The following is a 25,784-nucleotide window of genomic DNA, read 5'->3' as shown; positions in this document are numbered from 1 at the left end:
GTGGTGGTGATGCTGGTAATGATGATTATGGTGGTGGTGATAGAAATGGTGGAGGTTGTGTGTGTATGTGGGAGGATTTGTTTCTAATTTGGTCAATGGGAGTTAAGAGTATATGGTCTATGCAGAAGGGAATCACTTCCCCAGGGTGATTCCCCAGGGAATCTAATGTATTTCTAATGTGACAGTTCTACCACAGAGACAAAAACATGTTCGTACTCTTCAATCTGCATAAATGAAACAAGGTGGGACATTGGGATTTTCTCATATGCCTACTTTCAACATCCTCCAATAGAAATGTTGTAGGATCTTGCTGATATTCCAACAAGTAGATCCTATGTCAACTCTTCCCCACCCCCATTAGTTTCTAATCAAAAAATGCACCCAGTTTGGCAAGCCCTTGGCCAGGTTGTTAAAGCTTCACTCTCTTCAGAGTGAAGAGAAAGGAATGGTTGGCTCAGCAGGTGAACTCCACATGAAGCAAACCATAGCTAGCCTGGCGCACCAGGACCCAGTGATGTGGTGGGGCCAGATAGAAGGGTTGGAAGGGATTATAGGTCTTCCAGAGTTTGGGCCTACCTCTGGGTGAGCAGGTTCAGAATTTCCGGAGGAGGGTGACAGTGAAGACCCATCCTTGTTGGATCACATTTATGCACAATCCTTCCTGAGGTCAAGGGAGGCAGCAGCATCTATAAGGCAGAGAGATGAAAACTGCAGATAGGTTTTGCCTTGGAAGTGCAAATATACATGCAATTATACTGTCATAAAATAAGGCTTCACATTTTAATACAGTTTTCTTCCTTTCCTTCAGAAAAAAAAATTGCACTTTCTCTTGATGTCTCATTCTCACAACTCTGCTACTTGGTAATTACAGTTAAAATGAGAGACAAAATAGGACTAATGCTTACTTGGTTTCCCATATTTCTAGGCACTTGCATAGGACAGATGACTCATTTAATTTTCTTTATTTCTGTTAGAAATATTAGCTCCAGTTGTGAACAGAGATGATAGCATGCCCATGGTCACATAGATACCAAAGGCAGTATCCAGATTCCAACCTGATTATGAGTGACTCAAAACTCATCCTTTTCCATGAACATTATTATATTTGTTGACCCAAGATGTAGAGCAAATAAAGGGTGGAATCAGGAACGGGAGCAGTTTCTAGGAATATCACAATACCTAGTTCTGAATTCTACTTGGCAAGTCTTAGTGCATAATAGCATCTTACTGTAAACTAGGCCATTCACCACCATCCATGACAGTGCCTGACAGTGGAGATCTCTGCACCCACCTTCCACTGCTCCCCACCCCATCACCTCACCCACCTCTAGGGACTAAGCAAGCTCCAAGACACAAAACAAAGACATTTCTAGAGCAGTTATATATAACTGCATACCAGAACCCAATTTTAAGAGTATGCCACTGATATGTTCCTATATACTAGTCACATTCAGAAAAAAAATTAGAGAGAATAGTTTTTTGTTTTTTTTTTTTTAAGTTAAGGGTTTGTACACTGATTGCTTCCCAAGTTCATCTGAGATAGCTTTTGGAATGAAATAGTATGTGAAATAGAATGAAAAAAAGACATTCAAAAGGAGCAGGTAAATAGAGGTGATCAGCACTTGAGATGAGTTAATTATCACTGCTGAGACTGAAATTTAGCTGTGTTTCCTAGCGGGTAATGCATAAAAAGGAAACATAGTTCTCATTATCTAATGATAATAATTTTTTAAATAATTAAATAATCTAAAAAGCTCTGTGTGTGTGTGTGTGTGTGTGCATGTGTATGATGGGTGTCACTGATTTCAAGGAGAAATGTACCCTGTGATTATTTATATGTAAGAGGCAATAGCAACCAAGAAGACTATTTTTTCTTCCTTCCTTTCTTTCCTTTCTTCCTTTCCCCCTACCCTCCTCCTCTGGTTTAAGAAATACAGAAAAGTACAAGGAATAATAAATACAACACACTCATCGCCAGAAATAATTTATGCTTTCTTTTCTAGAATAAGATAAATGAAACAATTCTAGAAAAAAATAGAAACGACTTCTTTAATTATCCTCAATTCCATTTCTTACCTTGCCCCCTGTGGAGGTGATCATTATCTTCAATTTATTGTATATTTTCCCATCTTGCTTTTACATTTCATATATAAACATCAATGAATATATGTATAACATGTGTATGCACACAATACTATTGTGATTTATGTAAATGTTACCATCGAACACAGCTTTTTGCAAACTACATTTCTCACTCAACATTATGCATCTGATACCTGTCCATGTTGACACATGCAGATCTAATTCATCTGACTTGCAGAATAATATTCCAAGCCATGACCATATCACAAGTCATTTATCCCTTCACCTCCTGGACATGTTGTATTCAGCATTACACTCAAACTATGGAGACTCTTGTCTATGTCACATGTTGGAGAGCTTTTCCTTAGGACACATACATGGACATGGAACTATATGTCTATGTCCAAGTTTCCAACAACAGAATTCATTATAGTAGATTTAAACAAAATGTGGCATAATTAAATGCTCGCAGATGGCCTATAAAAATTCCAGCAAGGCCAGAGAAATAAGGGGAACAATACTACCAAGGATAGTCCCAACTGGAAAAGTCAATATCCCACAGCAATGTTCTGATAGAAACACCGAAGTTGCTGGAACTCGTGACTCTGTGGCATGAACACCAATAATTTGAGTTCAGCTGCCCCAGAAAAATCAGCTGCCTTTCTTTCCACCATTTTGTAATGCCTCCTTTATCAAATATTAAAGATCTAGCTATGCTTGGATCTGTGTTTGGACTCTATTATGCTCTATTGACCTGTTTGTCTATTCTGATATCAATAGTACCCTGATTTAGTTATTATGATTTTATATTTGCTAAGGCAAATTCCCTTTCTTTTTCAGAATTATTTTGACTGTTTTTGTACATTTATTCATTTTATATGAATTTTAGAATCAATTTTCAGGTCTGAATACAAATCATGCTGAACTTTTCATTATTGTGCATTGACTTTATAGCCTAATTTTGGGAGAATCAATATCTGTATAATAAAGTCTTCCCATTGACAAACATGGTCTATCTATGTACTTACTGCTTCTCACGTTTTAATAATTATTTTATTATAATTATCCACTAAACTAAAACTGCATTTTAGTTTTTCTTTATAGTTTTTTTAAATTGCACCTTTTCAAAATTATTAAATGTCTACTTTGGTTAATACTGGTGTGTAAAATGCTGAAAGTGAGGAGATGTTAATCTTCTAGCCAACAAACCTGAACTTGAAAGAAAAATAACTTTTCAAAAGTCATTCAGAATTTTGTGGAAACGGTCAAATAATGTATGAATAATAATTACGTCTTAAATGCTCCAGTTCTTATCCTCTTGTTTATCTTCATGTAAAATTACATTTGTTAGAGCATGAAACACAGTATTAGCACTAAAGGCATCAACTAGTAGGCATTCTTGCCTTCTTACTTCCTTGAATAGGAATGTTTGTGACCTTTTGCAATCTATTATAATATTTGCTGTATGTAGAAGGTGCCATTACTTGGTTGAAACTACTCCTAATTTGCTAAGAGATTTTTAAAAACCATGAATGACTATTGAGTTTTATCAAATCTTTTTCCTGCATCTATTAAGGTGATCAATTTTTTCCTCATTTTATCTTTGATGAAAACAGACCTGTTACAAAGCCAGGAGAGAATCATAGAATATTAGATTATTTGAACAGGAAGTGTCCCAAGATGATACCCAGAGTCCTCAACAGCACTCCAGTGGCATTTGGAACCAGATCATCCTAGACTTACAATGGGACTATGTCTCAATAAATCCAGCATGCGTTGAAAATGCTGTGAATTAAAAATGTGTGTAACATTTAACTTAAAAAACATCTTAGCTTGGTCTAGCTGATCTTAAACATGTTCAAAACACTTATATTACCCTATAGTTTAGGCAAACTCATCTAATACAAATCTTTTTTTTTTATAAAGTGTTGAATATCTTGTATAATTTATTGAGTAGTGTACTGCAAGTGAAAAACAGGATGGTTTTTCTGGGGCTGAAGAATGTTGGAAGCATTGAACTAAAATTAATTGCTGGATGATGGGCATGCTACAGAGACAGGGGTCATCAATTTCTCTCTCTTCTGATGTAGTAAATAACTGGAAGAAGACACTATAGAGTATCAATTGCTTACTTGTGTGATCGAGTGACTGATTGGGAGCTGAGACTCATTGCTGTTATCCAGCATCATGAGCCAATATCACACCGTATATTGCTTATCCCAGGAAAAGATCAAAATTCAGTATTTGAAGTATAGTTTCTACTAAATGTGTACGGCTTTCATACCATTAAGATGTGAAATTAAAGGTGAAAATCAGCAGCTCGCAGGCACAGACTGCCTATCTGTGTCTTATGAAGGTGTCTCTCTTTTCTCTATTTCCTAATGAACTTGTCCTTTTAAAATGTAAAAATTAAATTAAATTAACTTAAATTAAATTAAGGGGAAAATCATCAGTCAAATCATCAGAAGTCAGGAATCATTCATCCATTTCTTTCACAAGGGCAAGCAACAGGAAGACATTTCAGAAATCATTATTCCAATGTTTCCATGATATAAAGTCTGTCATAACAATTCCTTAAGTTTCAACTAATTTTTGATGGTTATGAAATAAAGAATTGTCAATGAAGAAGAAAAAAATATAATTCTTAAATCCCTTAATCATTTTCCTTGAAAGACAGCACAGCCCAGAGATTATTCTATTCCTGCCACTGATTTACTGTATGACCCAGCACAAGTCTCCCAACCTCCCAGAGCCCTCTACTCATTTGTGAAAGGAGGACCAGACTATATGCCATGTACCATTGTGTTGAAGACAACAACAATGTATATTTGGCAGGTGCCTGATAAATGGTAGCAGGTATGATTGTCCCTAGGAAGTCAGATAGCTCTTGTGTCTGCCATTTCCAAGAATAATTCAAACCAGGGCTATAGCACAGACAAAGTTAGCAAGGACTCCATTCCAGAGTAAATAAAAATGGGGTGTCAGTTAATGCAAGTCTTGCATGTCAGCAAGGTAGAGAGGAAAGGTAGCATCAGTTTCCTGGTGAAAGACCTGTCAGAGGCGTCTCCAGGAAAAGCTTCCCATCCTTCCATCCACCCACCCATCTGTCCATCCATCCATCCACCCATCTGTCCATCCATCCCTCCATCTATTCACCCATCCACACACCCATTCATCCATCCATCCCAGGGAGGAAAAGGGAGCAAGAACATTCTTGTGCCATCAGTCCTGGACATCAGAACTGGGTCCCTCCTGAAGGACGTGGACATGAACATCAACAAAGAAGAAATGCAGATGACTTATTAATGAATTTAAAATGTTTGTTTGCCCTTATTAATAATTTTCAGTTGACAAATAAAAATAATACCAGTTTTTCTACCCAACAATATGGCAGTGGTTTTTAAAATAGAATTGTCTGTGTACATAAGAGTGCCTGAAAATTATCACCTTTAAAATTGGAGCTGGGAATCCAAACAGATGCAACCTTTGCAGTGGGCAGAGTGTCGGGGGCAGGTATACAATGGGTGCCCCTCACCTCCAAAGGCTCTGTATTGACTCTGCTTACGCCCAAACAAATCCTCTAAATCCATAAAAATGTGTACTAGCTTTGACCTTGCTGCTTAATTTTTAGAAATTTATCCTTGAACATAACAACGGCATGTGCACAACATATAGTTATAAAGCTGTTCTTCACAGCTCTGTTAGTAATATTTAAATCTAAATGCCAGCAATGGGTGCTTGGCTAAGGTGGCAACACAGCATGAAGCTCATAGACCTTGGGCAAAACATTGCCTCCAAACCTGTTTTTTATTTCAAACTGGATAATAATAGCATTTACCTCATAGATCTACAGTGAGTAATAAATTAGATGATGCGTGTAAAGCATTGCCCATAGGAAGCATTTTATAAATATTTCCTATTATTAAATAAATTATGCTATAATCACATGATGAAATTCATTGCAAACATAAAAAGATGTTGTAGAAAACTACCTAATGACATTGGGAAATGTTTATAGATATTGTTAAGTGCAACAGCAGATTCTATTACAGTATATTGACTATTTTGCTAAAAATATATTTTTAGAGGAAAAAGACCAACATAATTTATATCAAAATGCTAACCACAGTTATTTCTGAGTGAGGGGATGATAAGAGATTTTTGTTTTTCCTATTTGGGCTTTTCTATATTTGCCAACTTTTCCTCCAAAGGGAGGTAGACAGAAGATGTCATCACTACTGTGACTTCGCCTGCTCTTTAATTTTTTATGATAAAGATGGAACAATAAATAAAGCAAAGACACTCCAGAGAAAAGAACTGGAGAATAGAGTCCTATAAAATTCCCAGCGTGGTGTCCCTGTCCCTTGCGCTTCATGGGAAGAAAGAGCCTTAGAAACTCCCTGGCCCAGTAGATGGCAGATTCGCAGGCTGTGAGCCCATTCTGCCTCTCTGGGGGCTACCCCACCCTAGCCCATTACAGCGTGAATCCCAGCAAAGAGAGAACATTTGGGGGACCGTGAGACAGCACAAAGGAGGTGAAGGCAGCGTGGGGGAGGCAGAGACTCTTCTTTCAGTTCCACATGCAGCCCACCTTCTTTCCCCTGCACCTTGTCAACCTCTTTGACTACTATTGTTCTCTATCCAACATCCAAATGTACCATTTTCCACTCTGTAAAGCCTCCACATGCTTTTCTTTGCTCTTCCAGGGCAGAGCAAAATTCCCACAATTCTCCCACAGCCATCTTGGCCACTTTGGCCAGAGCTGTACAGGATATGTCTGTCCCCTGTAGGTCAGGTCAGCCCGGGGCTAGGGTGGAGAAAAGGAAAAAGGCAGAGGAAGGAGAAGGGGGCTGGGGGCTCCCTGAAACAGAGTCCACTGACCTCCACTCCTCTCCCCACATCCACCCCATCTCCCAAGGAAACAATATTTTCCAGGAGCACAGAGGTGGTGGCCACCGGCTACGGGTGGCATACAGAGGTAGTGTTGGGGATTTTCTTTTTTTTTTAGGCTGGGAGCCAAGAGTAGGCGGGTGTCCAGCTCATTTCCATGAGGTTCGTCATTATTACTTAGCATTTATATTGCCTGGCTACATCCACAGAGCACCTTCCAATCATATTTAACTGGTGTTTGTGGTGCTGCGGTGGCTTTCCAGCTACCTGCAATTACTCTCCAGATCTCTCCCGGGTATTGCACATTATGGGATGGCTTTCCAAGGAGGTTTTTCTGCATGGTTAACCCTTGACTGGGTGTACCGAAATAACTGTGACTTGCAGTAATGCTAATAGGGTAAGAGAAAGCTTTTCTCCCCATCTATAAAACAAAAATGATAGTGACATTTGCTGACATGCCCAAACCAGAGGACTATGGTTGATGAATGAGGGGGGATTGTCTGAGAAAGACTTGAAAGTCCCCTAGAAAGGAAGCATTTTAACACAGAGGGAGCTTTGAGGTGCAGTTCTGTCTGACTGCAAGGCACTGCTCTTAACTACTAGTTACATTCTCCATCTTGGGAATAAATGTGGCTTGCAGGTAGGCCAGCTGCCACGTCCAGGGGACCCCAAGTGCAGCGATGGAGCTACAGCCACCAGCTTGACTTTTTCAGCTTTGACCACCTTGAGGGTCACAACCTCCCTTTCTGTACCATCTCCACCCAAGAACTTCACCTCTACCCTGCCTGAACCTTGTCACTGCTTGATTTCAGGGGAAAGAGGCAAGATTTCTGTTTAGGGATAAAAGCAGAAATGAGGAAAGCTGTTCCATCCTGGGTGACATGGGGGCTGGTGAGGGCTGGTGACACCACTCCCTCCCTGTCAAAGGCCCCATCACTTCCTGTGCCCTTCTGGCCCCTCGTTGGCTGGAACAGGAGACAGACACAATCACATCCCACCCTTGGCTTACAGAACACTCCACTCCTTGTTCCTCTCCCAGTGGGAGCTTGTCTTTTGTTCCTGGAAGCTTAAGGCACTTTGGATGCCAAACAGTAATGACAGGACTCTGATGGCCCTACCTGGGGCACCTGGGAGTGAGTCAGAGCTGTGTTTGCCTAATTGAGTTAGGACCTGTCAGTCACCAGGTGTGCTATAAATACACTGAGAGCTGGAAAAACTTCTCAGATAGGAAGACAGCAGGCTATGCAGAATGGGCCTGGGGTGCTGAGACCGACAGAAGAGGTCAAGGCAGACTGCTGGAGGGGCAGGAGGGGTCTGTGTGGCCTCCAGGGAGGCAGACACACCCACCATTGTCCAAGAAGTCTCCATCTGTCTTTCTCTTTGCACCAATTGTTTTTAGAAATCAGGCTACACCTACTTTAAACACTACGGTAAGGTCATAAGATGCAGCTGTGGTAAGTGTAGGACAGGTAGGTGCATGGGGACCTCTTCTTGGGCAAATTTGACTCAAGGTGTTGGCAGACAGGACTCTAGAGCAAGCACCTCTCCCTCAGTCACCCCCTCACAGATTCCCTATTGCCAGCAGAGGAATTTCCCATCAGCCCCTTCCTCTTGTCAATTGCTAGCACTGTCTGAGCTGCAAGGCAGGCTGACAAGGTTAAGGGGAGAAAAGATCTGATATGCTATCATGCTTCTCAGGACCATGACAGTCAGCGTGTGTGGAGTGGGCCCCGGCTTCCCTCTGGCCCCCTCCCCCAAAAACCCTCTGGTGTGCCAATCAGAGATGAAGATAAGAAGCTCAGTTGAGTTCTCCCAGAGCCTGCGCCTTGAGGCAATTATTTATGGGGGCTCTTCCATGTCTATCAATCCCAAGCCCCGGGGCCTCCTTGGCATGTGGTGCTGCTGCAGAACCATGCAGAAGCTGCACTACAGGGTGGACCGTCTTCCTCAGGGTCGGGGCAGTGATCAGATACAACCCTCACCTTGCGCTAAACACCATCATGGTACAGAGACAGCCATGGAAAGGGCCACACCCAGGACCGAAAATGCTGGCTGTGAGTAGATGGAGGGGGGTGAGGGGGTGTCTTTTGTGGATGGAGGGGGGTGGGGGGTGGGAGCATGAGGGGACAAAAACCCCTCAAGCTGGAAGGGTCCACACTCCTACCCCAGTGCCTCAGACCAGAGTTGCTCAAAGTATATTTTAGGATTGAGCTACAAATATTTTTTTAATTCGTCTGTAGTAGAGCACTACAGAAATTGAGAATAAGCATTTTGAAACAGTATAGCCATCAGAGTAATTGAATGTGTTTATTCTAATTTTAAAAAGACTTGTATTTTGATTTTTTCTTTCACTTTTCCAGAAATATATCCCAAAGAATATGGTTTTATTTTAAAATTTTTAAAAAGAATAGCATTCTGCAAGAAATCATCAAAGAAAAAACCTCCCCCGGCATCCCAGATCATTTGAAAAGCTCAGAGCCAGGCGCAGTCCATTGCTCCAGGCACAGGGCATCGCAGCCTCAGCTGCTGACTTCCTGTTCTTTTCCAAGGAATTTTGACAGTGAGCATGAGTGAGAGCTCAAGATAGAATGAGAGAAGGGAGGGAGAGGCAGTTGGAGGGCAAGAGAGAAAGTGTGTCCCTCATTGTACCTGCTCCATCTGAAACTGGACAGTGTTCCAATAAATCGACACAGTAAACCTTGTCCTTCCTACCACATGTTCCCGAGATCATGGCTAGAGAGGGTCAAAACAAAGGCCAAGCACTGTAGTGACATGGTGAAACAGGACAGGTTTCTCTTCCTGCCCCATATCTGTTGCATTTAACAAGTTTGTCTTCTTGCATTCTGAGAAAAGGAAGGGCATCCTTAAAGGATGATAAGGAAGTTAAACATCAGGTGTTAACAAGGCAAGCTGGCACCTCCCCCCCCCCCAAAATCTCCCTATGCCTGCATCAAAAGGACACACTGACCCTTGCCACCTCCCTCTGGTTTTACGCCTTTGTATGCGCACCCCTGCCAGCTGCCAAAGCACAGGGCAGTGGTCTTTCAGACACGAGTCTGCTGCCCCCCTCAGTTTGTCAACAAATTAAACTACTTTCTATCTCCTCAAACTCTGTTTCCTTTTATTGGCTGAGGGAAACTGAGGCCCGCGTTCGGTATCAGTAGGATGTGGCCAAAGCCAGGAGCTGCAGCAGTGCACCCCTGTTCAACAGTCTGCCCTATGCCCTCTCAGCTCTGCCCAGAAGTTTCTTGCCTCTTAAAGAATCTGAGGAGAGCTGAACCGAAGCACCTACCTCCCCTTCAACTTGAGCAAGACTTCTGAGAATTTCCAGCTCAAACAAGATGCCCGGTGATTAAGAACAGCAGCACAGGGATCACGCTGACTTGAGAGTGAGTTCTGGCGGCTCCACTCCTGGCTGCAGAGTGTGTCTTGGACAGACCCTTTCTTGGGCCACCACTCACTCTATCAAAGCCTCAGTCTCTACACCCGTGCGATGGACAGGACAATTCTCAGTATTTACTGAATGTTTCACTATTTTCTAGATATTAGCTATTTGCTTTATCTGCAAAATCACAAAATAACCCAGAGATAGACACATTTATTCCCATTTTCCTGAAGAAATGGAGGCATGGTGAGATGAAGAATTTGCCATGTACATTCACAGAGTGAGTGAAAGTCAGGTCTCAAATTTTCTGTATTCCTCTTTCCAGGGTCCTTGTGTTTAAGCATAGACAATGACACCTGGCATCACCAACTCAGGATTGCTGCAGAGACAAAAGTAGATAATGCACTCCTCACAGTGCCTTCCTAAGTATCGGTTGCTATTGCTTCTGACAGAATTTTCCCAGGGCTCTATTGGGGTCTCCAAATGTCCCCTGGCTTCAAGCCTCTAACCTAGGGCTGTAAACACTGGGTGAGCTCCAGGAGGAACCAAGCCAGGGTTTCCTTGGCAGGTGGCCCAGCCTGCACATCCTTTAATAGTCCAGGGTCCCCTATAAATATGCCAGCAGCAAATCAAAGGCTCCGAAGCAAATCTCAATAGTTACTCAATTTCAGGCTCTAAAGCATTTTCAGGCTTGCACCTTTCACATCAGCTAAAAAGTTCTCCCAAGCTCCCAGCGCCTAGAGCCCCCATCTCATCTCTTTAAGTGCTGAACCCCTTTCTGCAGAATAATGTAGGCAGCAACCATTAAAAGAGGGAGCAGGGCTATGGGTAGGAGAGATTTTTGGTGAGGTTGCCTGACTCTCAATAAATATTTATGCCGCTTGATGAGTCTGTATCAGAGCCAGGACTCGCCCTGGGGCTTCCCAGGGAAAATTCGAGTGCAGGATTAGGGGAAAGCTAAATGCCAACCTCTCTCCCAGCCATGCACCTGCAAACCTCAGATGTGTGCAAAGGGGCACCTTCTGTTGAGCGTCGACTCTGTACTGGGGAAGGGTCCTTGATAACTCTAATCTGTACAACACCCTGCAGCCCAGCTGTTATAAGTATTCTCATTTGACAGATGAGGAAACTGAGGCTAGAGGTGATAAGTAGCTGGTCTCAGATGATACAGGCAATATGGATGAGCCAGGCTGTAATCGGCTGTTTAGCACTCATGTCTGAGCTCTTTTCTTCCTGTGTGTTCTCTCTCTGGCATGAGAGCCTGAGTCTCCACCAGGATTTCATTGCTCCTGTTCCTTCCCCCATCCCCTGAGTGCCAAGAAAGGCTGCACTCTACTGCTGGCATCCTCAAAAGTCACCCATGATTTTAGCATCTGCACCCCCCTTCCAGGGCTGGACATGTGCTCTCTTTACCTGCTATTCTTTGGGTCTCCTGTTGTTATTTCCAAGAGGGTGATATGGACAAAGAAAGATAAATGCACTTACTGGGCTACTGGGGGGGGGGGTGATTAGAGGTCTTGTTTTTCAGGTGCTTAACTCCCCCCCAACTTGCCAGGGGATTTGTGTCAATGTCCCTGGTGGAGATGCCCTCAGCATGGCTGTGTTCCAGGCTCATTGGTTTCTGGAAACAGAGCCAGAAAATGTCACACCCCTTGTCCCCTGGGGAACAGTGATGGGACAGTACGTGGCCATGAAACACAGTCAGACTAAGCCCCAGTTATATGTCCCATGTGATGATGGCAGAGTGCCCGGGTGCCACCTGCACCAGAATCCCCTTGGGTGCTTGCTTGTTAGAACTTAGACACTTGGGCCTCAGCCCACCCTCTAAATCACAACACAATTCACAGTGGAGGCCAGGAACATTCCCAGGCTCCCAGGTGATTCCAGTGTTTACAGAGATTGTACAGTCTTCAAATTACAGCATGCATTTTAGAATCAGAACCATCTGGGTTCAAATTCTAACTTTGGGCAAGTTGCCTGATCTCCTTGAGCTCTGGTTCTTTTCTATTGTAAAATAAGAATAGAGGCAGCACCTGCCTCCAAAGACATGGGGAAAGACAGAACGTACTTGGTTTATGACAGCCTAGAACTCTTCAAAGTTTCCCAGTTTAAAATTTCTTCCAGCCAAAATTTGAATATAGAGTCCAGATGAATTAAGTGTTCAAGACGTGATTTAGATTTGTTCTTGTAAACCAACGAAAAATCCCTGATGAGATCATTACAGGTGAAGGAGTATGGCTAGAGGGTCAAACTTCTTCAAATTCTAAGGGACCAATCAACAAATTTGCAATGAGCCTCTGCTAGGAGTCCAGTACCGTGGAGCAACCAAAGCCTCATCAATAGTAACTCAAATTTTAATCGAGACAATAAGACAAAAACATGCAATTTAAATATTGCAATATTTAAGTAAAAGAAGCAGACAATCATGAGAAGACAGCCCTTGTTCGCTTATTCATTCAGCACATCTACTCATTCATTACCTAGAGTGTGCCACAGAATAGACTGAAAACGAGCATACAAAGTTGAATAGTATGGTCCCTCCTTCAAGATATCTAAAGTCTAAGAAGGGTGAGCCAATCAATGTTCATGATTAATTCACTTTGTTCAGGCTTTGAGTACTGAAAAAGGCTAAGTTTCATGGTATTTGAAGCAGTTTGCTCAGGACCGGGAGATCAGTTCTAATACTTGATGTAGGAACTTATCCAAGGTGGCTGGGCCTTCGATCAGAGCATCAAATTCAAAGTCCGGAGACAAATATACTAACTGATCACTATCAAATTAGTAAAGACAAGCGGTTTGGAAACTCTTGTCTAAAGGTAGTTACAATGTGTGAAAACAGCCCACCAAGGAAGTCCGGGGGGAGACTCGCCTTGCCCCAGAGGGAGAGCACACACGAGGAGAAGAACTTAGATGCGAGTGCTCAGCTGTTCAGAGCTGCTGACCACACAACCCAAGAGAATGTCCAGCCATCTTCCATGCCAGTAACATGAAGAGGTGGAAAAAGCAAAACTAGAAGTGAGGAAATCCAGCCACAGCAACACTTCGCAAAATTCTTATTTTGTTTCCTTGAAAGACAGAATAGCACCTGTTTGTCCACTGCTTTTCCAGCAAGCACTTACCTCCAGTCCCTGGTGTCTAGTAAATATTCATTGAATGAACAAGTGAATGAGTGAATGACCTACGAATACAAAGCACCCAGCGTGCAGGCTGGTAACAGACAGCTCCTTTTAGAGAATCCAGATTTCTCTGAGCTCCAGACCTGTGTATCCAATTGTCTGTCAACTCCCCTGAGACATCACAAAGTCCAAATTCAGAGGGATGAACCCCCGATCTCTTCTTGTACCTGCTTTCAAAGGGCTCTGTGTCTCAGTGATGCCACCTCTGGCTAGCTACAACAGCCAGAAATTTGGACATCCATCATTTCACAGCCTTCTCACTCCTTATCATAAACCCATCCCTCAGTGCTATCAATTTATTTCCTAAAATTCCCTCAAACTCGGGGCCTCCCCGGTGGTGCAGCAGTTGAGCGCTGGGCTGCAAAGCTGCCTGCAGCCTCTGCAGCGCAGGTTCAATCCCCGGCTGCCAGCAAGGGTCCCACATGGTATGCAGACCTCTCCTGCAGCGCCCGCTGCTCCCCTCAGCAGTGTATTTCATCAGTCCGCCTGTTCTGTTCCCTGCTCTGGCTCTGGTGAATTCTCTCACCCTCCCGCACTTCTGACTGTACCCAGTGCTTGTATAAATAAATAAATCTTTAAAAAAAAAAAATTCCCTCAAACTCATCCCCTGCTTAATCCTAGTCCAAGCTGGTGTCTTTCTCCTGGGCTAACACAGTTACATCCTGGCTTTCCTTCCAGGTCTCCCCTCCCTAGAATCTCTCCATCTTGCTCCTCCCTTTCTCAACACCACCTTCTCTTCACCTCCATATGGTTAATTCCTTCTTGTCCAGCAGATCTTGGAGACACCTGTCCTTTCTTCTGGAGTAGGACACATCCCTCTGCTGTGAACCCCAACACGCTTCTCTCTGGTGGCTTTTGTCACAGTTGCAGGTACATTCACTGTCCAGCAACCCAGAACAGCCAGCTCTACTCATGCACCTGGCAATAGGCAGGATGGTAGAAGGGAGAGAGTTCTCCATTGTAGGAACTCTATTGAAGCAAAAATATTTTATGAAGAGAGGAGAGAATATACAATAGTCATTTTGTGCTGTGAATTATTGAGGGGGTTAAGAAAAGTATGAATCCCTGATTCCTAACCTACTTGGCTTAGCGGGAGACTTTGACTTAGAAGATGCAAGCTTAAATGCTACCAGGGTAGGTTCCATCCATGAGCAATGTCAGGAGAGACTCAGAGGGTGGGGTTGGTAGAACCCAGAAACCAGAAATCACAGCCTGTGCCCTCCTGGAAGGGAGCTCAAGCTGGTGGCTGTCATGCAGGAACACCAGCCTCTGTGCTCAGCTCTTGTCTTATTTTTTTTCCAATGAGAAATCCAAAATAAGAATGTTATATGAAGACACCTGATTTTTTAACTAATTTAGAAATTATAAAAGATAAGTTAAACAGAATATCTGTGTTCTTTTCCCTGCTCCAGCCCTACACAGTCTCATGGTTAATTCCTCTTCCACACCTCCAGACCTGCTCTGGGCACTGATTAGCACTGCGCTAGCTTAACTCAGTCCTCAGTGGATTCTCCTCCTGCCAGCACCACCACCCTCCACCCCAAATTTCATGCTAGATTTCTTAACCAAGTCATAAAGATCTCTTGGATTTCAGCCATCCATTAGTCGACAATATCTCTTCCTTCAAAACAACTTTTGAAAAAAGAGGCTTTTACAGGAGCGTTCTGAGGGGCACGAGCCCATGTGGCCTCTCCTGTCCCCTCCATCTCTACCCTCAGTCCCCCACTTAGCAGTCCCTGTGGCCAGAAACCTAGGACTCTAAGGAACATAATTTGAAAATCACTGTCCCATTTCTTCTCCAAGGATTAGCTCTTAAAAATAGCTCTCACGGACTAAACCATAGCATGCGACCCCTTTACACCATGAGTTTGGATGTCCTCAAAGGCCACTCCAGCCATTCTCTAAGCCCACTAGTAGGGGTACTGCTGTCTGGACTCAGGGTGGGCAGAGCCCCAGATGGAAGTCTCAATAGGACCCACCTAAGTTGGTGGGAGTTAGCAGCCAGTGAGAAAAAGGGTACACACCAAACTCCCTGAAATCTGGATTCCCTAAAGATACCTGTCACTCTGAAGATCTTCGTGTGTCCCCTCTGCATCCCCTCTCTTCCGCCTCTCTTTCCAATCTCCATGGATGGCACCACCCGCTCACCAAATCTGACTTGACACAACACGTTGAAATCATCAGCCAATCACTAAATCTTTGGCTTCCATCCCTTGGTATCTCCCAAGTCCATCTCAGTTTCTCCATCCTCATGCCCAGAGTTTGGTTCCGGTCACAGAGACTCCTTAGATGAGACCACCAAGTTGTGGACAATCACACTTGCTCCAGTCTCACCCCCAACTCCACCTCTAGCTCCCCACGGAGAATTCTCGCTGTAGCACAAATCTGATCATATCATTCTCCCACATAAACATGCCTAGGGACCCTCCCAGCAACTTCCAAAATATAATCCCAACTAGATCAACATCGCTTGGCCCCACCCCACCCCGGGGGTCTCACTCCTGCACCCCCAGGTGTGCCCAAGCTGCAACCTTACAGAACTGCTAGCATTTCCTCAGACTGAGTCCCCATCTGAATCAAGTCATCACACCTTTGCTGCTTCTAAGCTCCTTTCCTGCCCTCCTCATTAGCATGATAATGTCTGTTGTTCCTTCCAGCTCAGTCTCTGATTCTGCAGAAAAAGTCTTCCCCACCTACCCCCATCCACCTTTCCCTTCTCCCTTCGTTATAGGATGACCCCAATGTCGTCATCAGATGCTTATCTTGTGATGCTGCCACACTCCCTGTGCATCCCCGTCTGAGACTGGGAGTGACTCTGGGCAGGGGCCGTGCCTACAACATGGGTGCCCATGACACCAGGTCCCCGGTGCCTGGCATGGAGGAGGTACTCGCTGTAGAAGTGTTGAATGAATGATTGAGATGTCCTAACCAACATGTTGTGCTGCGGGTGGGTTGATTCCCTTTCTCAGCACACAGTTTATTTTTAGTATTAGTCGTTATCTCCCAGTGAAATTTGGTGCCAGCTGTGGTCACCTGTTTGATTGCTCTCTGAGCTCTGACTTTAACTAGAAATTAATTTGGATTACTTAAGCTTTTCCCGCCCAGCAGAGAAACTCTGGTTGGGTAAATCTAAAGCTGCTGGCGATTTTTCTTTTTCTGTTTAATCTCTTTCTCTCGTGTGCCAGCTCTCATTTTGTGCTTTCTGGCTTTCTCCCCCTTCACTGCCCCTTTTTAATCTGCCATCTCTCAACCATCACAGATGTTGATTCACCCTGGATCTTGGTGTTCCCATCTGCTCATCTCAGGGAAACTGAGGCCATTCCTGCCTAAGGACTGAGGCACGTGGTGTGGGAAGCATGGAGCAGCTCAAGGATGGAAACCAGAGTGAGAAGTCCTAAATCCCCGTCTACTGCTCCCTCAGGCCAGCCCATGTCTGATGCTTAGGAGGGTCAACTCTTCAGCTATGAGTTCTGACGATCACCTCTGGGGGCCCCAACACGTGGTGAGGCAGGTGGGCATGGGCACAGGACCTGGTATCACCAGGTCCTATGATTGACAAGACAGTGTCCATCCCACCTGGGGTCTCCCAATGTCTGGGCCTAACGGGGAGTACTTCCACTTCCCAACTGACCCCAGAGCCCTGCTTAGTCCTCCCTGTCTCATCATGAATGCCTCCTTCTCCCGCCCATCCTTGCCTCCATCAGCCTCTTGTCCTGCTCTCTTGTCAAGAGTACCTGCACACCCACCAGTCTCCAAATTCCAGGTTGGCATGTCTCTGTTGAGAAAGTTAACAAGATCTAGTAGAAGTCTAGAGTGGAAAGCACCAACTGCTCCCAAATGGAGCTGAGAACCTGCCAGGAACTTTGAGAAATCAAGGACCAGATGCCTGGTGGGTTGTTTAAAGCACAGGGAAGTTAAAAGACTTGTCCAAAGGCACTCGGGAACTAAGCGACAGAGCCACCAACTCCATATTTTATAGCAACAGCAAATGCACCCTGCAGAATGTTCCTGTAAAATGAATTCTTATTTGGGGAGAAGGTTCTACAATGTCAGATCAGATCAGAACTTCCTGCTTTGAGCAACTGGCAGCCCAGAGACTCCCAGAGGAAATCATGTGTGACTCCACCAAGGAGTTTGACAAAGGTCTCCCTTCCAAACAGGACCCCTTGCTCAGACACACAGCAGGCCTGGTCTCAAGGAGCAAACACTCTCTTGGGAAGATCGCAGAGGCATTAACAGAAGCGTGAACTTTGCAATAAATGTGGAAGATCGATCCATGAAACCCAGTTTCTGGTTGTAAGATTATATGATCCTTTTGAGTTCATAAAAATGAGCCGTCAGACAAATCCACCACCTAGTCATTTTAACTAAAGTGCCCATACCACTTTCGGTTCTAAAAAGAGAAACTCTAACTGCATGCCTTTCTGTAAGTGTGCAACGCAAGGCAGTATGCAATTTATACTTGGTAGAAGTAGCAGCAACAGTCGGGATTTGTTAATTCTCCTTTCATTTATATTTAAGAGAAAGAAATCCAATTCATTCCAAATTCATTAACCACAAGTAGAGAGAATATGCCTCTTGCTCTATCTAGTTTTAAAGGTTATAGGAAATCACAAAGGGACATTTATTGACCATGAGCTCAGATATAGCAGGAAAATGGTGGGAAAGAGTTCCCCTTCTTCTTGCAGAAGGCAAGGATCTTACGTGTCCCATTCCCACTGTTCAAGAACACCAAAGAAACCTCTCCAGCAACCGGGGCCAGAAGGCAGAAAAGCTAAGTGATAAAAAAGCTAACTTGAATATGCACCTGTGATGTCCTCCCTTTATGTTCTTAAAATGCTCTTTTGTCCTCGGCCCCTGCTTTCCTGCTCCCCTTCCGTCTTATTGCCAGTAATTAATTCTTCTGGGCAAAAAGAGGCACTTCTACTGATGTGGTAGATCAGTGGGCCCAAAAGTGGGTGAAGATCAATTTGGAAATGATCATTAAAAGTTTAACATGTTGGGCATCTCTGGTAGTGCAGAGGTTAAAGACAGCACTATCATGCTATCGCCAACCACTGCAAGACAAGTTCGATCCCCAGCCAGCCAGGCAGCTAACCCACATGGCACAGCAGACCTCTCCTGTCTCACCAGCTGCTCCTCTCAGCTGTGTGCTTCAGTAGACCTACCTGTTCTGCTCCCCACTCTCTCTGGTGAATCCTCTCACCACCACCCCCACACAGACACCTCTGGGTTACACCTCAGTTCTTATATGCATAAATAAATAAATCTTTTTAAAAAAAAGTTCAACATGTATACACCTTTTCACTCCAAAATAACATTTTTAGGAATTGATCCTAACAGAAATAGTCAACATTGAGTGTAACTATGTACCTGCAAGTTAATGTGAAGGTTGGAAACAACTTAAATCTTCATAAATGTTGGCTTTAAGTAAACTACAATATGCTTCTAGAATGAATTGGGAATACATAGAAGCCATACAAGAAAAGATTAATAGATTTCATTATCTAAAAATATGAACATGTTTTGTGGAACAACATAACTTTTACATGTCAAAAAACACATTATTTGCAATGTATATGACAGGCAAGCTGATTTACCTGATATAAAAACAACTCTTTTAAAATCACTAAGAAAGAGAACCCAATAAAAAAGGCCTGTAGCAATTTGAAAAGATGTCCAATCTCACCCAATAAAAGAAATGTCAACTATCTTAGTAACTAGGTTCAACTTTTTATCTATAATATAGGCACAGTCTAATAATAACCAAGATTTAAAAAATATATTGTTCTCATTTATTTTTAGTTAGAGTGTGAAGTTGAAGGACAACTTGATAATCTACCAAAATTTGAAATTCTTACATATTTTCACTATAGAATTTTATTTTTGTATATCTACTTATTCAGGAATATAAATACATAAACATAAGAGTATTTACAGCACTGTTTTTTGTAAATCTTAAAAACCTGGCCCCTTGGTAGGCAGAATGGGCTATGTCTCCATATACCCACAGAGGAGGATTGTGAATACATAAAGTTGAAGAATATTAAATATAACTTATCTCATTTATCATAATATATAAATATGTAAACAGATAGTACTTTTTTCACATACACATGCAAAATGTCTTGAAAGATGTGACAGAAATATTGTGAGTACTTCCAAAGGATAGAATTGAAGGAAAAGGAGATTTTACACATTTTTTTCACATTATTCAGTACTGCTTGATTTTTTTTCTTTCAATGATTATGGATTATTCTCACAATTAAAAAAATCACTTAAAATTGAACCCCTATTAGTCATCTCCAGTCTGCTACAGGAGATGTTTAGACATTAGAGATACAGTGGGAGTAAATGGACATGATCTCTTTTTGAGCAGTAAATAGCAGCGTGGAATGAGAGGCATGGGGATGGTAGCAGGAAGAATGTCTGACCGAGAGATCCGTGTATCAAGCATAATGGCCTTCCATTGATAGGGAGGAGTAAACAGACTTGGAAACAGGGACCAGGGATGAGCAGAGGAGTTGATCAGACTGTGATGGGGACTGTGTCTTTTTCTGGTCAGCCTATTTTCAGGAGAGTCTGTTCCATATCCCAGGGTTAGCAGAGTGTAGGTCAAGGACAGGGAGCAAATGGCACTGGGGGAAGAAGGCCTTATATAAACTTGGCCAACACAAACTTGTTTGCAGCTATTTTGTTCAGATCCATCAGTGGGAACAAGCAGTTCAGCTAATCATTTATGAGCCAAAAAATGGGAATGTGAATGGACGGTGTCTTCCCTTGTCATAGGTAAACAAGGGGGTTTATCAATAAGACTTGCCTAATATTGGGTGAGGTGGGTCTTTGCAGTCATTTCCAGGAGCACAAAAGGGTAAGGACTTCTACATCATGACTGTTTTCCAGGAGAACAGGGCTCAAGTACAGCAAAACATTGCCTGGGTCAATCATAGCCCTCAAAGAACTTTATTTTTTGGTGATTTAAGAATTAAACAATCAAATAAGTTAATAAATAAAAGTTAGATAACTGCCTTTGGGTGTTTTCAAAAAGAAAGTGACTCCCAGCCCTAGGGGAGGCCCTATCAAAGCGAAAGTTAGCAACTCAGTTCTGCAGTTTGAAAAATTCATCTGTATCTGCCCAGGAGCAGACTGAAAGCACTGTAACAGAACAGATGGCACTGAAATGGACCTGATTATGTACAAAGATGTAAGATTCATTACAGCTCAATGAGGGAAAGAAAGGATTACCCAATAAATGGTTTGGGACAATTAACTAGCAATTTGGAAAACAGTAATTTTAGAATCTCACTTTATGTTATGCACTAAAATAAATTTCAATTGAGTGGAAGAGTTAAATGTGTTTTTTTAACATCAAAATCTCAGAAAAATAGAACTGAACATTTCCAAACCTCTAGAGGAAAGACAACTTTTGCGGGCTTAAAAGCATTACAGGGGAGGAAAAAGAATAAGATCTCTAAGTTTAACTACCAAAAAATGTAAAGTGTAAAAGCAAAGGACACAGTAAATATGGAAGCAAATGCAACAAAGTACTATATTTACTGTTTTAAATCTCCTCTATATTGATGTGAAAAATTTCAGACTCTAAAAGATAGAAAGGATATAAAATAAGTGATGCAACTAGCGTGGGTTCTTTTCCCCAAAAAAAATGAGCAAACAGGCTGTCTGCCAAGATGTCTAGAGTCGACCTTAACTAGTATGTGTCACCTTGGTACAGGGAACTAAGGTTAATGAGGCCCTTGCACCTCAGGAGAAACTGTTACACCAGTCCAAGAATGAAGATTGCCTCGACTTAAAGACGTCTCTAGAAACAGCCATTTTATCAGAAAAATCTATCTTAAGGGTAGTCAAACATCTAGAGGAAAGATTCTGTCGTGTGATGTCATCCTCTCTTTTTCATGTGAACACCCCCAGGTCCCTTAGCACAGGGTATAAACCGCCCCACCCCACTGTCCCATGTACTCTGGAATTTACAGCATGTAAGTGCTCCATATGTACATTATGAAATCAGGTCTTTTCCTCCTACTGCTCTGTCTGGTGTTAATTTGTTTGCTCATTCATCCTCAGAAGAGCACAGGCAGTGTAATATTTCACTGCACCCCAATATTAGCAAAGACTTGAGATATTCAGATCCCAGAGAATAAAAATGTAAATTAAAATAGTGAGTTACCATTCTCCTCTGTTAAATTAGCATAAGTTTATATATAATACCTCTGGGGCTTCTGTTTCTGGTAGCAGATAGAAAGTTTCATGCTGCTGTACACACCCCAGCAATGGGAACTCACTGGGAAGTCATGGTCTTGTATCCTGGTTTTGAAAACCATCAGAGGGCCTCCCTGGTGGCACAAGGGGTTAAGATGCAGCACTATGAAGCTATCTGCAGCCACTGCAGCACGAATTCGATCCCTGGCCAGGGAGCTGACCCACAGGACACAGCAGACCTCTCCTGTCTCTCCTGCTGTTCCCCTCAGCAGTGTGTTTCAGTAGATCCAACTGTTCTGTTCCCCACTCTGTCTCTGGTGAACCCTCTCACCCCCGCATCTCTGGCCTGCACCCCAGTTCTTGTATGCATAAATAAATAAATCTTTAAAAAAAAAAAATGAAAACCATCTGAGTGCTCAGATTCAAAGAAACCTAAATGAACTAAGTTCGAAAGTGACAAGCTCTTGGTACAAAAAATTCATAGCTGCTTCTATTTGGAAGAAGTAGCAGGAAGGGAAGGAATCTACCATCAACTCAAGAAGAGAGAGCTCTGCCAGTCTGTAACAATTTTTAATGGCTGCATCTGAGCTTGCCCTCAGACTAGAATCCAAAACAACACAGTCACAGAGCAAGTTTGCACAATATGCCAATGCTTTCCAATAGGCCTCCAGCAGGTGTATAGGAATATGAGACTGAAAACTGAGGGCAAGACAGAACTGAGAAAATTCCCTCAAGGTGTCTAGGATCTTCCCCAAGTGCAAGATCAGCTAACAACAGAGAAATGCCTTCATTGGACACCCTCTTGGTGCTGCCCAGGTACAAACACATGGAGCAGGACAGAAGCATAGAAAGAGTTCTCCCAAGTTGCAGAAACCTGGGACCAGGATGCAATACCCAAAGCAGTTGACTTCAAAGCAGATAGAGAGAAAACTTCCATAGTTCAAAATGTGGCAACAGGGCTGTGAAACATGGAAACATCCTGAGTCTTACTGGTGCTCAGAACCTTGGCTGTAGTGAAGGGAGAGTTCTGACAGCCTCCTCAAAACCTCTGAAGCCAGGGGTGAGCTGGAGCAAACTGAAACTGCAGTAAAGCCCATACTTGGCTCAAATACAGCTTTAATGATCTTACTCCCTCCCATTAGTGGTCTGATGGAAGGGACATAACCTTCTCTATGGGTCATTTGATATTTTACAGACAATGTCCAACATAAATAAAGAATTAGGAGACCGTAAGATGGCAAGAAAATGTGAGGTAGGGTCAAGAGAGGAACAGTAAATAGAAGAGGATTCAGAGATGGTCCAGATGTTAGAATTATCTAGACAATGACAGTAAAGTAAACAGAATAAATGTGTATGAACAAATGAGGAATGTTAGCAGAGAAAGAGGAACTATAAAAAAAGATCTACATGAAGATGTTATTAACTCCTTAAAATACCATGAATTGGGCCTCCCCGGTGGCACGGCAGGTTGAGCACAGCACTGTGAAGCTGCCTGCAGCCTCTGCAGTGCAGGTTTGATCCCGGCCGCCCGGCGAGAAGCCCACATGGCTCAGAAGACCTCTCCTGTCGCGCCCACTGCTCCCCTCAACAGTGTATTTCAGTCAGTCTGCCTGTTCTGTTCCCCACTCTGACTCTGGTGAATCCTCTCACCCTCCCGCACCTCTGGCCTGTACCCCAGTTCTTGTATAAATAAATCTTAAAAAAAAGAAAAAAGAAAAAAAGGAATGAAAGAAGTGCTATCACTTCGGATTCAACATTAAAAAGAAAATTGGGGATATTATGAATACTTTAAAGTCAGTGAATATCACAGCAGATATGAAAGGAACAATCCTTTGAAAAACCACAATTTTTAAAACTGACACAAGAAAATTCTAACAGCCCTAAACCTATTTTTTAAATTGAATAAACAGTGAAAACACACACACCAAAGAAAACCCTACTCCCAAATGACTCATTGGTAAACTATTTCAAGCATATAAGGAACCATAAACCAAATCATACACATTTTCAGACATTCACCAGGAGGAAACCCTCCCTTTCTTATTTGGTAAGGCAAGCAGAAGTCTGATACTGAAGACTGAAAAAGATATTACAGGCAAACAAGATCACAGAACAATGTTCTTTGTGAGTATAAACACACAAAAATTTTTTAGGAAAATATTAGCAAATCAGATCTAATTATATGTAAAAAGAATAAGATATGACCAAGAGAATTTTATTCTGGGAATGCCATGCTTTTTTACCATTCAAAAAATAATTTAAATAATTCAGCAGATTAACAGAACATAAGGGAAAAACTACAATCCTTGCAATACATGCAGGAATAGGCATTTGATAAAATCCATTATCTTTGCATAATTTAAAAAACTCTTAAATACTATTTACAATACCATCAAAACTATCAATTGCTTGGAATATATCTAGAAAAGGGCAGAAAAGACCTCTATGCTGAAACTACAAAATATTGCTTAGAGAAGTTAAAGATAGAACTAAATGGAGAGACCACGTCATGTTCATTGATTGAAGGATTCAGTATTGCTAAAATGCTCATCCTCCCTAAATTGTCAAGGCCAATGTGAAGATACATTTTCCATGTTTTTCTTCTAGGAGTTTTATGGTTTCAGGTCTTATGTTTAACTCTTTACTTCATTTTGAGTTGATTTTTTGTGTATGGTATAAGAGAAGGGTCTAATTTTATTCTTTCACACGTGGATATTCCATTTTCTAACATAATTTATTAGAGTGACTATTCTTTCCCCATTGTTTTTTCTTGGCATTTTTGTCAAAGATCAGTTGACCATATGACTTTATTTCTGAATGCTCTGTTCCATTCCATTGATCTAATTGTGTTTTAATGCCAATACCATACTGTTTTATTTACTGTAACTTTGTAGTATATCTTGAAATTAGGAAATGTGATATTTCTAACTTTATTCTTCCTGTTCAAACTTGCTTTGGCTATTGGTCTTTTGTGGTTCCTTATAAATTTTAGGATTTTTTCCCACTTCTGTAAAAAAATGCCATTGGAATGCTGATAGGAATTGTACTATCTAGATCACCTTTAGGAATGTGGAACATTTAACATTTTAATTCTTGTAATCCATAAACACAGAACGTCTTTCTACTCTTTGCATGTTTTTTGATTTCTTTCATTAATATTTAATGATTTTCAGCATATAATTATTCCACTTCCTAGGTTATGTTTATTCCATCACATCCTATTCTTTTTTGATGCTGTTGTAAATGAGGTTATTATCTTGATTCCCTTTTCAGAGAATTCATTTTTGTTATATAGAAACACAAGTGATTTTTGTATGTTGATTTTATATACGGCAACTTTACTGAATTTGTGTATTAGTTCTAACAATATATTTTGTGGCATCATTGAAATTTTCTACACATAAGATCATGCCTCTTGCAGACTGAGGTAATTTTACTTCTTCCTTTCTAATTGATGGGTCTTTTATTTCTTTTTCTAACCTAGTTTTTTTCTGGCTAGAACATTCACTATTATCTTAAATGGAAATGTCAAGAGTGGGTATTCTTGCCTTGCTCTTGATCTTAATGGGAACACTTTTAGATTTTTTGACATGAATTTAATGTTAGCTGTGACTTTTTCACACATGGTCTATGTTGTTATGTTGAGGTAAGTTCCTTCTATAAGTAATTTATTGAGTTTTTACCATGAAAGGTGTTGAATTTGGTCAAATGCTCTATTCAGAAGATCATGGGTTTTTACTCTCCATTGTGTTAATGTGATATGCCACACTGATAGATTTGCATGAGTTGAACTAGCCTTATATCCTAGGGATACATTCCGCTTGGTTATGGTGTATAGTCTTACTAATGTGCTATTGAGTTTTGTTTGATGATTTTTTTTTAAACTTTTTTTTTTAAGATTTATTTATTTATACAAGCACTGGATACAGTCAGAAGCACTGGAGGGTGAGAGAATTCACCAGAGCAGGGAGCAGAGCAGGCAGAAGGACCGAAGTACACTGCTGAGGGGAGCAGCGGGCAGCAGGAGAGGTCTG

General features: G+C 42.0%; 1 long non-coding RNA gene across 1 annotated transcript in view; it reads right to left on the bottom strand.

The window, feature by feature from the left end:
• The window catches only part of LOC129145249 (uncharacterized), an 89,037-nt gene that overhangs the window by 55,953 nt on the left and 7,300 nt on the right, over positions 1–25,784 (bottom strand). Inside the window, exon 2 of the long non-coding RNA XR_008550489.1 lies at positions 577–686. This is a non-coding gene — a long non-coding RNA (uncharacterized LOC129145249). The remainder of the gene's footprint in view (positions 1–576; positions 687–25,784) is intronic.

Source organism: Talpa occidentalis, unplaced genomic scaffold (assembly GCF_014898055.3).
Source record: "Talpa occidentalis isolate TD23 unplaced genomic scaffold, MPIMG_talOcc4v2.1, whole genome shotgun sequence".
NCBI classification, from domain to species: Eukaryota; Metazoa; Chordata; class Mammalia; order Eulipotyphla; family Talpidae; genus Talpa; species Talpa occidentalis.
The sequence above is the reverse complement of the archived record's forward strand: the minus strand, read 5'-3'. Positions and strand labels throughout refer to the sequence as shown.